Below are 13,692 nucleotides of genomic sequence, written 5' to 3' on the forward strand. Positions count from 1 at the left end.
TTCCTTGAGTTTATAGAGAGAATTTTTTGAAAGGAAGAACTTCTTTTGGGTTTTAGAGAAATAAGGAGTAAATGAATTATTTTAGGACTTAAAAATATATATACTAGTGATATAAAACAATTAAAATCAACCCCACACTTTAATAAATTAAAAAGATATTACTCAAATTTCCCCATTTTAGGCATCCTCGTTAGGGACCACGCCCACTTATACGGGTCGTGAGGGGAACCACAGCTTGTGGTGGTGCCCGTGGTCCCCTAGGTAGTGTGCCTCTCAACCTTTACAAGCCCTCAAGGGCCTAAGGGAGGACCACGAGACCTACAACGATCTGTGGTCAAGACCACAAGTCGTGGTGATGGTCGTGGTCTTGAGGCAGTGGCTTGGCCAAGGTTCCTTGCCTCCCCTTGAGGCCAAGTGATCTTGACAACCACTTTGACAGACCATCTAGGGCACCATGGCTCATGGTCTTTGGGGGAAGTAGCTCCCACAACATTGGACCATTCATACCATGCTAAGGCAACTCCATGAGCCTTCCCGTGGCCCGTGGTCATGATCACGAGCCGTGAAGTGGCTCGTAAAGGGGTGCCTTGGCTTGGTACCAAACTTGGGCGCACTTCCTTGCCACCATATGTGGCACCACGGGTCGTGAGGACCCTCGTGGTCTAGGTAGGCAGTAGCTAGGCCTAGTTTTAGGTAGCCAAATTTCCCAAACCATTGTCTATACCCAAAACCCTTAGCCCTTGCCCTCAACTCTTGAAGTTAACCTCCAAGTTTAGGCTCTAGTTCAACCTATCATTTTCTAGGTCATTATAGTTCTCTAAGCATATATAAATCAAAACGTGTTCATGGCTGAAACAAAGAAAACAATGAGAACCAAAAATAGTTCAAGGATTGATTATGTGACTTATGTTGTCTAGTTATATGCTAAATCTTGACAATTCAAAGATATCAAATCTATCGATTGACCGAGTTTATCCGATATATGTTCACTACAAAAATTTGAAAAGGAAACCTACTTATCTAGTTACAATTGATTCTTAATTACGATACACAAGTTTTTAATGTATTATTTTTTATTTATTTGATGTTTCAAGAGATTAAAACCTTTCTGGTTTTCTACTTTGTTTGAATTTAAGATTCATTTTATTAACGATTAGAAGAATATAAGAACTTCATCGTTAAATTAGACACATGTTGTATAAATATTTATTCTTCACTTTTAGTATTTTATATAACATATTGTCAGCTATTTGTGATAGAGAGATGAATAATTCGAGTCAAGTTAATGTTAGAACAATGAGTGTTGCAACAACATCGATTGTACTCGATTATTCAACTACTGCTCTTGCACCAGATGAGAAACCTGCAAAGGTTTACTGGAGTTGACTTCAAGAGATGGTATCAAAAGATGTTCTTCTATCTAACTACGTTGCATCTTCAAAGGTTCAACTCTAGATGAAGAACGATTCTTGGTAGCAAAAGCTCAGAAGCACTCGGATATTTTGTGTAAAAACTACAATCTACATGACCTACAAGATGATCTATACAATGTGTAAAGTAATATGAAGACCTTTAAAGAACTTTGTGAAGCTTTGGAAAAGAAGTACAAAATAAAGGATGCTGAAATGAGGAAGTTCATTTTGGCAAAGTTTCTAGAATATAAGATGATCAGCCAAATTTAGGAGTTGTAGGTTATAATCCACGATCTCCTTGCCAAAAGTATAATTTTATATAATACATGTATTAAATATATTAAGTATGTTCTTAATACTCTGACAATCTTTAATGTATGATTGATTGTGAATGATGTGTTTCAAGTGGCAGTCATTATTAAGAATTTACCTCCACTGTGGAAGGACTTCAAAAACTACTTAAAACATAAACACAAGGATATGAATATTTAAGATCTCATGGTATGTCCGAGAATCGAAGAGGACAACAAGGCCGCAGAAAAGAGGTCACGTGGTAATTTAGTAATATCAGGAGAAAATGTTATTGAAGAAGATCCCACAAGGTCAAGGAAATGAAAGAAAGCATCTGGACCAAAGAGTAGTCCTTCTAAGAAGAAGTTCACATGACTTCTTCAATTGTTGCAAATGTGATCATAGGGCTACTGAATGTCGGGTTCCTAAGAAGGACAAGAAGAAGGATCAAGCAATTTTTGTTGAATAAAGAAAAGATGGACATTCTCTCTGCAATACTTTTAGAATGCAACTTGGTTGAAAATCTAAGAAAATGGTGGATATATTTTGGTGCCTCATGCCATGTTTTTGCCGACAAAAAAATATTTGCATCATATGTTCCTTCCCTTGCAAATGAGAAGTTGTTCATGGAGAACTCCGCTATTGCAAAATTTGAAGGAACATGAAAGATTTACTTAAAGATTACTTAAGGCAATGTGGTGGCTTTAAACAGAGTCTTGTGTGTTTTAGAACTAAAAAAAGAACTTAGTTTCAATACCATTTCTGACCAAGAAAGGAATCAAATGTGTATTTATTTCTTTTAAAGTTGTAGTGAGTAAGAATGAAATGTACGTAGGAAAAGGTTACCCCGGTGAGGGCCTCTTCAAATTCAATGTAACTAGATTTGAAATGAATAAAGATTTTGCGTCTTCTTACTTCCTTGAGTCAAACTATTTATGGAATGAACATTTGGGACATGTCTATTATAAAACCTTTTGAAAAATGATCAACTTGAATTTTTTGCCTAACTTTGAGTGCAATAAATTAAAATGTCAAGTATGTGTTGAATCTAAGTATGCTAAACATCCTTATAAATCTTTTGAAAGGAATTCATAACTATTAGAGTTTATTCACACCGACATTTGTGTCAGGAAGTCAACACAATCTCGTGATGGAAAAAAGTATTTCATAACTTTTATTTACGATTGCTCTAGATAATATTATGTTTATTTGCTAAATGGTAAGGATGAAGCAATAGATGCATTTAGGAAATATAAAACTAAAATTGAAAATTAGTTGGATAATTAGATAAAAATGATTACAAGTGATAGGGGTGGAGAATATAAATCTTCGTTTGCAGATATATGCTAGGAAAATGAAATCATCCATTAAACCACTACTCCTTGCTCTCCTCAATCTAATTCAACTATGGAACTGAAAAACCAAACTTTAAAGGAAATGATGAATGTCTTACTTATACCTTTAGGTTTACCACAAAACTTGTGGGGGAAGCTATCCTTGCAGCAAATCGAATAATCAATAGAGTGTCTCACAACAAGACATATGTTATTCCATAGGAGAAATGGAAAGCTAGAAACCCCAACTTGAAATATTTCAAAGTGTTGGGGTGTTTAACAAAATTCCAATTTCTTATACCTAAGAGGGTCAAAATAAGAACTAAGACTATGAACGATGTATTCATTTCATATTCCACAAAAAGTAAGGCATGTCAATTTCTGATACATAAATTCGAACATCCAGATATTCATGAGAATACGGTAACGGAATCAGATAATGTTGAATTCTTTGAACATATCTATCTGTAGAAAATGAGACTGGAGTTATCTAGTGAAGGGCTAAACGAGCTCGAGAAGATCCAAAAGAGAATGTACCTAATAAAGAGAGTTCAAACAGTAATAAATGTCAAAGGGTATCTAAATCATTTGAGTCTGATTGTGTAACCTTCCTTCTTGAAAATGAGCCTCAAACATTCAAGGAAGCTATGTTGTCTACAGATTCAATCTTTTGTGAAAAGGTTGTCAATAGTGAGACTGAATCAATCTTAAGCAACCATACTTTGGAGTTGGTTGATCTTCCTCTAGGAAACAAACCTTTGGGTTCGAAATGGACTTTCAAAAGGAAATGAAAGGTGATGGAACTATTGACAAATACAAAGCAAGACTTGTCATCAAAGGCTTTTGACAGAAAGAAGGTCTTGATTATTTTGACACATACTCGACAGTGACTAGGATTACATCAATTCAGACACTAATTTCGCTATCTCCAGTATACGGTTTTGTAATTCATCAAATGGATGTAAAAACTACCTTCTTGAATGGAGAATTGGAGTAAGAAATTTACATGGAACAGCCTGAGGTCTTCATAGTTTGGTAAAGAAAAGAAAGTGTGCAAACTTGTTAAGTCACTCTATGGACAAAAACAAGCACTGAAACAATGGCATGCAAATTTTAATCAGACAATGTTGGCAAATAGATTTAAGATCAATGAATGTGATAAATATGTTTACATTAATGATGCTCCAGATCAAGAGGTCATTGTATGCCTATATGAGGATGACATGTTGATAATGACAATGACATTGCTAATGTAAAAGCTATTAAGTATGTGCTTGCTAGTAGGTTTGATATGAAAGATCTAGGAGTTGCCGATTTGATATAGGGAATAAAGATTCATAAAACTCCTCACAATCTAGCATTGTCTCAATCCTATTATATTCTAAAGGTAATAGAAAATTTCAAGTATTTAAATTTCAAAAGGGCAAAGAACCAATTAATGTGAACATTGATCTTTCAAAGAATAAAGGTGAAAGTCAGGCTTAATTATATTATGCCAAAGTATTTGGAAGTTTGATGTACGTCATGAACTTGACACGACCATATATAGCATGCGCTATGAGTAAACTAAGTTGATACACAAGTAATCCCAATCAAAATCATTGGATGGCAATGAAAATGGTTTTGGGGTAGTTTGATGATCTTCAAAACTATGCTTTGCATTACAACAAATAGTCAGCGGTTGTTAAAGGATATAATGATTCAAATTAGATTATTGGGTCAGCTAAAACTAAATTCATGAGTGGATATGTTTTCACTATTGGTAGAGGAGCAATATCTTGGAAATCATTAAACAATCATATATAGCTCGCTCTACAATGGAGTATGAATTCATAGCCTTAGACAAGGCAGGTGGAAAAGTTGAATGGCTCCAGAATTTCTTAGAGGATATTCCATTTTGGTCCAAACCAATGGCCCCTATATGCATACATTAGGATAGCTAAGCTGCAATAGGAAGGCTTGAAAGAATTGTGTATAACAGCAAGTCTCATCACATATGACGAAGACAACAACTCTCTAGTAGAATTATCACAATTAATTATGTAAAGTCAAAGGACAATGTATCGGTTCCACTTAAAAAGGCCTAACTAGAGAGGGGGTTGAGAGATAATTGACAGGAATGGGGCTATGTCTAAGGACAATTTATCGTGGTGGTAACTCTACCTAGAAGATTGAAGATCCCAAGATCTAGGTTCATGGAGATCAAACAAAGTCATAGATGACAGTTTAATATTTTCAAAAATTACTTTATGGTCCATTATCATGATGAGACAATGTTCAATAACCAGGATAAAGACATTAAGACTTTTTAATGGTTTCTAAGTTTGATATAGAGTATATCAAATAGTGTATTTGCATGATAACACATTAAGAAATCTCCTATGTAAGTGTGAAGTGTAAGTCGCTTCAAGGAGAATCCAATAAGGCCGATTCTCTAAGCACTTATATACACAGACGTGTTCATGGCTAAAATGAACAAAATAATGCGAACTAAAAACAATTCTAGGGTTCATTGTGCGACTTATGATCTCTACGTATACACCAAATATTGACGGTTGAAAGATATTATAATCTACCATTTGACTAGGTATATCTGATATATATTCACTATATAAATCTCAAAGGGAAACCTACATATCCATTCCCCATTCATGTGAGGGATTGTTGGGGTTAAGTAAGATGTGAATGGGAAATAAGAACTAATGAGAAATTGGGAAATGTGGGCGAACCAATTTGGAGGGAAAATAAAAAGTCATTTCTCCCATATTGGTAGAAGAAAGGAAAATATTTGTTCTTATATTAGGAAACACTTCCTTTAGCTCTTAAAGGGTTAAGTAGAGGATGCCCCCTAGCATTGTCGTTGTCACTCGGCCTCGGCTTGAACTTTGTCTTTTGCGAATGATGTGATTGATTAATAATTTTTCGAAAAAAATTATTTAATCAATCTTATTAATAATTTCCTTTTATTAAAAGACACAAACGTTCTGAACAGACATATCTTGTCTAAATCGGTACATTCACACTTTTGTCTAAACAGGTGTGTTCACACTTGTTGTTCACACTAGTTGCACTTGGCTATAAATAAAGAGACTTCTCTCATTTTGAAAAACCATAAATTTTTCTCTTCTTTTACATACATTTCTTACAAACTAAATTTTCGATCAACTGAGTCAGTGTGTAATCTCGTTGATGATTTTTGAGTTCGTTGAAATTATCAAAATTTGAGGTAACAGTACTTGTTTAATAGTTAATTTGTTTTATCTTAGTAATAATTAATCTACAACCTCTGCTACTTGTGGGGATTAAATTTCTTGAGGATACAAAGTGGGTTCTGTGGACTCGAATTGTTTTATTTTCTGTCTTTCTATTTCATCTTTTATGTTTTTGTTTTACTAACCTAAATACAGGAGATAACATTTATATCTTGAGATGATGATCTATCGAAAACAACCATTTTACCTCTGAAGTGGAGGTCAGGTCGCATATACTCTACCCTCTCCGGCCTCACTTTATGATACTACACTAGGTATGTTATTGTTATTATAGAACTCATGTCATATGGAATTTGTTTTCATCACTACTCAACTTTGAAGTACTATAACTATAATTACGAATTTGTTGACAACGCTCAAATCACTCTTCAAAACCAATTAAAAGAGTGAGCGGTCATAGTAAAAATAAAAACCCAACAAAAAGTCATGATCGAATTCCACAAGGAATGGTATATCATAGAGAATTCCTTATCAAGAAATTTGGACTATAAATTAGCTCATTTGCAATAGTAAGAACAATTGGATAGATAATACCACCAACTTAATATAAAGTTTCGATTATCAATTATCGCAATTAAACTAAAATAAATCAAGAGTTAATAAGCAATTTAGGGGTCTGGAGATTAGAAACTGATGTCACATAGGGGTGATTGTGTTGCTCTATAGTGATGAACATTCATGAATAGGCTAAGTATTTTGCAGTGACGCTAATCATCTTTCGATCTCAAAGCATCTATGCCTAGAATCATTTTTCGGTCTTATCTAAATGTCAATCCTAAACAAACCAATACCTTACTCTATTCTCTCTTTCAAGAACAGGGTAAATAGATTTGACCCATAACATCTCTTTCAAGTAAGTTGTAGATATCAAACCATTATTGCTAGTATTGAACTAATTACCCACTCCAATCAATCTCTTTCGAGCATCAATCAGAGATTAGAAGTAACAATCAAGTTTGCAAGCTTAATCCTTAGATTAACCACATGGTAACTAGACCAAATTCAGGTATAAACATCCATAAAACAGAGCATAGCACAATACCCACTACATTAAATCAACACGCAACCCTATTTTAGCAACCCTAGATCTTGGAGTTTTAGCCACCCATCACAAAAAGTAAAGAAAATATACATTCCAAGAAAGCAGCCATGGGTAACTTGAAATCAAGCAATAACAAGTTAACCCACTTTGAATTCAAATTTAATTTATCAAAATTAAACACCACATAACCCCTAAAAAGTAGAAAAGTGTTCTAAAACTCTCTAAACCTCTCAAAAGAGAACTTTCTGAACTATTTTTCGAACTCCCTAGAAAATTGTATCCTTTGGGCTATTTATACTTTCCCAAAATTTGGTCCAAAATCCACTTTGCAGCTGACTCGGCGACATTAGTTGGGCTCGCCTGACCTGCTCGGTGAATCACCCTTCTATCCTTCACTCGTCTTTGATACGCTCAAATTACACCTCCTTTCAGAAGCATAAGCGATCGTTATCAAGTAAAGAACCCAACTTGTAGATTGGGATCGATCCCACGAGGAAAATGGTTTAGACTTTACTTTTAACCAACAATTATATTCAATTAGTCAAATTATTTCCAGAAACAGGTAATAAAAGGGGGGTTGTGCTTGTGTGAAACAAATAGTAAGAACTTAATAAGTAATCAATAATCAAACTCAACTTTGGTTGTTATCAAGATAAGAGAAATAACTAGGGTATACGTGTTCCCCACAATGCAGTAATCCTAGTAATAGCAATCCTTTTCTAGTGTATTACATGCAAAGTAATAAGTTAGGTATCTCTAAATCCTTGGTCCGGCATCTAGAGAATTTCACCCCGCACCTTGGTCCGGCTACGTGTGTATAATTTACTAACCCTTACCTTTACCTCATATTAGACATCATAATCGATGTTTGGCTTAGTTATTACTTCGCACCAATCAACACTAGCCTATTAGATAGTATCACACTAAATCTATGTTGATAATTCTTTTCTTGTTAATTACCTACTTGGTCTGGCAAGTAGTAACAAGGCGAGTTCTAACGTTGGCCACCGTTAAAAAGACTTCTAAATGGAAGAATTATCAATACATGCAACACACTATTCAAGAATTACTTATTTACTTATTCATACTTTGTTAATCGATCATGGTTCCCACCACCCTAGTTGTGGATTTAGTTACTCATATTGCCAAGAACACAATTCATAATTGTAGATGAAGAAATCATGAACTTACGTAAAGAGAATAATAAACCCAGAAATTTAACTTGAATTGCAAAGCCAAAATCTTCAAAACGAACTTGGGAAATCAATAATTGCTACAGTTGCAATTTAATCTCCAAAGTTACAAAGCAAAACTAGAATAATAGTGTCTCACCCCCAAAATCGAGGTTTACATGTCCTATTTATAGAAAACAAATCCTAAATAAAAAAGGAAATAAATTAAGGAAAGTTCTATTCAGGTACGCGTCTTCAATCCACGAGACTGACTTACGGACCGTCGATGGATCTACGGTCCGTAAGTCCCTTCCGTCACTCGGGACTTGGAAAAAATTTCAGCTTCCAAAAATCAGCTTCTCTGAAGCAAACGACGAACCAGCAGTACGGACCGTAGATCAATCTACGGTCTGTCAATCCCCCTCCGTAGCTCCATACTTAGAATCTTCAAAAATCAGGTACCGGAACCCTCGCAGTATCACTCTACGGATCAACAGTACGGTCCGTAAATCAATCTACAGACCGTTAATGGGCACCGTGGTTCCACACTTAGTCAGATTTCCCTGATTTGTCCTCAATACCATGCCTGCTGATCTACGGTCATAACCTACGAACCGTGAATGGACCTACGATCCGTAGATCACCTCCGTGGATGCCCTTTTTCTGCATTTCCTTCAACTGTCTCTAAACTTTTGCGCCTGAACACCTTTCCTGCAAAATATGATAAGAACACATAAGAACCAATATAAAAAGGCCCTAGACACACACAACTTGTAAGTGAAATGTATTAGAAATACCGTAAACTCACGGTATATCAACATCCTCAACTTAAATTCGTTGTTTGTCCTCAAGCGACGCACTACAACTCTAAACGACATTTGTATAGAAGCAAGCATTTCTAAACTCAAGGAATCACATGGCTCTATACCTTCTCATTGTTCGAGCACACATTTGTTCTCTTAGACTCGACAAGCCAACTCATGTGGATCACATCATGACACAGCCCAACCAACTGACACACAACAGACACCTTCTCACTGTCACCCAGGTACCAACTTTCCAACGATGTAACTAGTGCCCTTACTTCAAACGAAATCCTCTTTTCGCAAAAATTTAATTTCATTCATGGTACAAGGATTTATTCAACACTCACGCTCAGAAGTAATTTCAAATTCAGTTAGTGCTTACTACCATAAGCTTGCCCATATTTTCACTGCTTAGACTCTCCAAACTACACTTTAGGATCACTATAGGACTTTATTGGCTTGTAACGTAGGCTCAGGGTCAGGTGTGGTACATTTGGGTACTGCTTAGTGACTTTCTGCCCTCTTTGTCATTGCACTAGGCTTTTAACCTCTTTTTGCCCTATTTTTGTCATATTATTGCTTTACCTTCTTTCCCTTGATTTTCTTCAACCACGGATGTGACTTTAGACTTTGTAGCTCATTTTCCTTTTATTTTATTGTTCCTTTCGCTTTTAACAAGTAACATATTTTCCTCACGTTTTCCCCATCTACTTTTTTTTCCCACTTTTTTCATACCCATTTTTCTTTCAGTTTCCTCTTTCATAGCCACCCTAAACTTATGGATTTTCTATTAGTTGAGGTGCACAATACCCGATGTCAGGTCAGGGCCAAGATTGAAGTTACTTTTTACGTTAGCCACCCTCAACTTAGGCTTTTGGCCTAAGCCAAAGTGCACATGTCCAAGGAGGGATCGGGGCCAACATAGTAGATCAAGGGAGATACCTCAATCTGGGGCTCTCTGCGAGGTGCTTCCACATTTGCTTCATCTCGAATAAGGCCGATGTCCAATGCCCCTGTAGGGTGGACTAACCTCTCACAATGCCAGATCGGCACTCCAGAGTCCCTGGACAAATGAAAGATCAAACATGGGAAGGGGTAAGTAGTAGAGGCCCTGAAAGCTCTCTCGTGAATCTCTGCCAGCAGCATGCGGGCAAAATTGATCTCTAGTCCTGCTACTAATGCTGCAACCATCACCGCTCTATCCCACTTGACTTGATTGTCAGCTTTTGTAGGCGACACTCTGTTACGCACTAGCAGCCAGAAGAACTTGGCCACAAAATTTAACGTGGCCTTTCGGATGCCCAACCATGGAGCAGCGACCCATTCCGCCCGCTCGCCATCCGCAGCAATGTACCTGGCCAGCCATAGTATCACAGCCTCTCGCTGCTCAGCATTCCTCTGAAAAGTGCCACTCCGCACGATGTCCCAGCGGTAATCAAACTCTAAAGTGTTAGGAGACCAAGAGTGGTCTGTGGTAGGACCATAGAGAAAACGGGTAATGGTGGCGGGTGATATGTCCACCGAACACCCTTGAACCAAGGTGGAAGTGAGCGGAGCCTGAGCTAGTGGCTTTGACCGCTTGAAAATAGACCCGCGGAGAGTGGCAGCATAGGAAGAATAGAACTCCCGGACAATCTCCTCGCTATACGTCCCTGGGTCTCGAGCAATCCAGTCACACTTGTGAAGTTTGAAAAGCCGATGAATATCTGGAACAGTATGCAAGCTCCCCGTGAGGACTCTGCGCTCTTCTTGAATTAGTCGGGTCATCTTTTGTTTGTCATTGACCATCTTAACATCCCAATAGATTTGCCATTGACCTTCTACACACCACCTATTCAGCTCGTCGGCTACCGGAGTGGGGTCATCATTCCGTGGTGCAGGTATGGACTCTGAGCTAGTTGCCTCGTCAGACAAGGCTGCTTGGTCATTCTCTCCAGACCCTGTGGATGATTTGGCATTGGACCCTGTAGCATGGACAAACTCTAATTGTGAAGAGTGGGCAGACTGGGAGCCTGAGGCATGGGCAGACTCGGACCCGGACATAGGTCCCTCTGAACTAGAAGCAGCCTCAGTTGGTGACCCGATCAGTGTGTGCTCCTCATCAGACTGGGAGACACTGACTACGTAGGGGAGCACCTTCCGGGGGGTGCTTCTGGGTGCAACGCGAGAAGCCCTAGGGTTGAGAGGCACATATGCTGGGTCAGAGTCATTGTCGGTGTCCTCGTCAATCAACTGGAAACTAGGGGCAACAGATTTGGACTTGCCCCATTTTGAGTAGGTGACCATCTTCTTGGGTGCCATCATACCTACGGGAGCGATATTAGTGCCAAAACTAACCATATGCAGCAAAAGAAACATTTAGAATTGGTAACGACCCTAAACTAAGTCCACAAAAAAAATTTGACAGATGCTACAGTGGTCATCCACGGAGGAGACTTACGGTCCGTATACTGGTCTACGGTCCGTGGATCTCTTCCGTGGATCAAGGGGCCTGACATATAGGTCGCAGATGGAAACCACGGAAGTGCAGAACGGTCCGTAGATGGACCTACGGACCATAGTCCACCTCCGTGGTTTTACACTTAGTGAAAATTTTCAGGTGCATCCAATTACGAACCCCATCTACGGTTCATAGATGGATCTACGGTTCGTAGACGGGGTATCGTGGAAGCCATCAGTACCAGGTATCATACATTTTTGGCCTTTGATTTCAATATTAACACAACCTCATCATGCATTTACAAATTTAAATTATGCTTAGTACGTCATTCTTAAGATTCCGACCAATTATTATACCTAACAATTTAGACTAGATGCGGAACCCTAAGTCGAAACTAGCATATAGTATTTACGATCACATACACTAATGCTATACAATCACTATCTATCGTTCCAAGGGCATTGTAATATTCAAGTTTATCATGCACTTTCATCTAACAATAACCCAAGGTCAAGACCCAACTTCCGACTCTCTATATTCAATCTATGAATCGAAATTCAAAGTGAAGGGAAAGTCTATTACCTTACAAGCGACAAAGAGTGGGGTGATTGCATGATGATACTATGCTTAGCAAGACCAAGGAGTCACCTCTTCGTTACTGACCAGATACCGGACCCTTTTTGTTAGATTATGGGATGGAAGGGATTTTGGGAATTTATGGAATGGAGGATATTATGTGGTAGTTATGGAGTGATTTGGGGAGTTTAAAGAGTGGGTGAAACGGTTTTGGGAGTAATGGAGGGAAGGGAAATGATTTGAATCATGGGGGCTTTTAAGTAATGGGGGTCCGGGTCGGGTCAGATAACTTTAGGGTTTGGACCCATGAGACCCCATCTACAGTCCGTGAGTCGATCTACAGTCCGTAGATCAGGACCGTAGATCACTATTATACTTGGACAAATTTAGGGACTTACCTGGGATCTACGGATACCATTGACGGTCCGTGGATCAATCGACGGACCGTCGATGGGGTCCATAGACCTCTGCACCAGACCATTTTCTGCAGATTTCTTGCGTGGTGTACCTGCACATGTAGCAACCAATAGGCTATTTTTTACATTTTCTGGACACTTTTTACACACGGACCCTATATTACTTCTAGCCAACACTAAGAACTAAAATACTAAAGCCCCTACCTACATTGATAGAAAGACGCAAGTAATCAAAGAAAGCTAAACTACTTAATGGAAAACAGAACCCTATCGTTGGCTAGATTGTACATCTTGGGTTGCCTCCCAAGCAGCGCTTGATTTAAATTCGTGGCACGACACAGGTATCTTGATTACTCAGACTTCATCAAGATTGCAGGCCTCAATCACTTCTTGCACAGTTTCNTTGGGTTGCCTCCCAAGCAGCGCTTGATTTAAATTCGCGGCACGACGCAGGTATCTTGATTACTCAGACTTCATCAAGATTGCAGGCCTCAATCACTTCTTGCACAGTTTCAGCATTTTCCAGATAGATCTTGATCCTTTGCCCGTTCACCACAAACCTTGTTCCATCCTTTTTTTCAAGATCAACCGCTCCATGCGAGAGCACTTTTGTGAGCAAAAATGGCCCGGTCCACTTGGACTTGAGTTTGCCTGGAAATAGGCGCAACCTAGAGTTGAATAGCAGCACACGATCACCAACCACAAATTCTCGCTTTTCAATTCTTTGATCATGATACCTCTTCATCTTCTCTTTGTATAAGGCTGAACTTTCATAAGCTTTCAGGCGAAACTCATCAAGTACGTTCAAGTCATTCATCCTTTGATTAGATGCAGTGCCCCAATCCAAATTTAACTTCTTCATTGCCCACATAGCCTTGTGCTCTAGCTCTACTGGTAAATGACAAGACTTCCCATATACAAGTTGGTAAGG

The sequence above is a fragment of the Solanum stenotomum genome, chromosome 4 (genome assembly GCF_019186545.1).
Source record: "Solanum stenotomum isolate F172 chromosome 4, ASM1918654v1, whole genome shotgun sequence".
Taxonomy (NCBI): Eukaryota; Viridiplantae; Streptophyta; class Magnoliopsida; order Solanales; family Solanaceae; genus Solanum; species Solanum stenotomum.